We start from the raw sequence: 2,475 nt of genomic DNA, 5'->3' as shown, positions 1-2,475 counted from the left end.
TTTTGGAGGAATTGCATTTAAGAAAGCTATGTGGAGTTCAGAAGAAATTCCTTCTTAAATTCTTCTTAACTGCGTTCGAGAATGAAGCCCATTGTCACTGAAACTGATGAAGCATATGGTTGACACATGATAACTGGTTTAAACCATTTGCATGTCATGACTTACACGCTGTATAGATACCTAGATGTTTTGTAGAGCAAAAGGATTTCCAAAATGTTACTTCTGATCTGGGAAATGTTGCAAAATGCATTGTCATATTGCATGACCAATTTGTACACTCAATTGCCAGTTGCAAAATGCATTTCCATTAGAATACAGACATCCAACAACCATGATGAAATACTGTGTTACATTATACAATTTCTAAAGACTTCATTCTGTTCACATTGACTGCAAGAAAGAAAAGAAATGCAATGATAACATGACTGAAAAAAAGTAAAATAAAAATGTCCTTCAAGTTTTACTTACATCATCGGTCAGCCAGTAGACAGTAGACTCAGTTGACTGTCTAAGTCTCGAAATGTGGCTTGGCAACTTTCAATGTTGACCGTGACCATGTCTTTGTTACTCTGCGCATTGTGCATCTGTTCAATTAGTCCCTGATGGATTGGTAAGCATGTGGACAGAGGCTAACACAAAATTAAATCCAGCATTTACGTGAATAAACCGTGTTAAATCTCATTAATAAATTTTAGGTGCGCAACTGCAGTTTTACACACTGACCAGAAGCCTTTGACAGCAGGCTATGCTACAGTGGGCTAACATTACTTGTTACTATTAAGAAAACTGTCATGGGGGGTAGCAATGTAACTAAGCATATAGGACAACTGAAAGTAAAGGTCGCTGTTTGCAAATTGTAACATTACCTGAGGTAAATTGCAATGCAAGTAAATCAACTTACCTTGACTGGTCATGTGAGTTCATGTTGAAGATGATTTTTCCCAGGGAAGAAACTTCAAAAAAAAAGTCCAGGATTAATGCTATTAGAGTAGCGCCTGTGTGTTTGTGAGGGTGCTAGTGTGAGCTAACCAAACATGTATAGGAGCTAGCTGGCTAGTTAGCTTGCGTAAACTACTGTAATTTAAAAAAATCGATTATGTGTGTTTGCGATGAGTAATATCAGCCTTTATCAGTCATTCATGTTATGTACTTCAGTTGCTATTAATGTTGAACAGCAGCGTTAAACGTGATAGTTCATTCAAAGTCAGGCAATCAACATCGTTACTCAATAATTCTTAGAATGACTTCCGAGACTCTGTCGGTAGACGATCGGTGGTAAGCAGACGATCAGTGGTAACTGGTCTCTGATTGGTTGAGACCTGTCACCTGACCGGTCTTAACCAATTAGAGACCAGAATAACTTCCGGTTACCACCGACCATCTGCTTACAAGTCAGTTGAGTATTAAGCCGTATAACACAGAATACAAAATAAATAAAAGATTGTTTAAAAGTCAGGCAATCTTTACCGTTACTCAACGAAAAAATAAAGGTCCTGGTATTAGCCAAGCAAACGTATAGTGTTTTCCGTTCTGGTCAGGTGACTGGTCTTAACCAATCAGAGACCAGAATTACTTCCTGTTACCACCGGCCGTCTGCTTACCACCGACACCATACATCAAAAACGCCACACCTTCTATGACGTACCATTGGAGATAAGGTACTCTAGCAGATATGATACCCACACTATTGCCCAGAAGTGCTTTGAGCACTTCAGAGGGTGTCAGCAACAAGGGACACACCCACTTAGGGACACAAACCTTATAATAAGGCGGTTTCATGGATGATGAAGTCTAGGTATATGGTACCAACTAAAAATAAGTTAAGGGTTTAAGGGAATCAGATAAAGGTTGGTTTCATTACAGAAGATAGACTTTGGATAAGTCCACTCTTGGAAAAAAAAATTTACATCACACATTATATTGGTACAGCAGTACATTAAAACATACACAGACAAATGACAATGAATAATGACAACAACAGAGAATTTTTTTAGAAAATAAACAAATAATTATCCTCTAACAACCGTGTGGAGGAGACATAAAAGTCTATCATTTTTTTGGGTTATTTTTGACCAAACGAAGAGAATTAAGAAGCAAGTCCATTTCTAGTTTAAATACATGGAAGGATGGCTGTGCTTGTAGCCTTTTCTGTTTGTGGATTGAAAATGTATATTGACATTCACTGGATATATTTTATGTAGAATTTTTAAGTGAACCTCCTTTACCTTATTTGTGATTCAGTAGGCTATTTACTGGAGCAAGCTTTTTGCCAGTTAATGTCCTGAATCAAAGATCCCCAGTAGAATTTCCCTCTAGGTGTTATTCTTTTTCTGAGATCTGGCGAATATGTTTATTATCTCTAAAAATTAAGGTAGCCTATATCTTAAAAATGAAGTAGAGTGACGCAGGCGCCGCAGACTGTTTATCAGTGGGTGTAGCGTGATCGTTAAATCTGTGCTCTACTCAACCCAATCA

Source organism: Clupea harengus, chromosome 2, assembly GCF_900700415.2.
Source record: "Clupea harengus chromosome 2, Ch_v2.0.2, whole genome shotgun sequence".
Lineage (NCBI taxonomy): Eukaryota > Metazoa > Chordata > Actinopteri > Clupeiformes > Clupeidae > Clupea > Clupea harengus.
The sequence above is the reverse complement of the archived record's forward strand: the minus strand, read 5'-3'. Positions refer to the sequence as shown.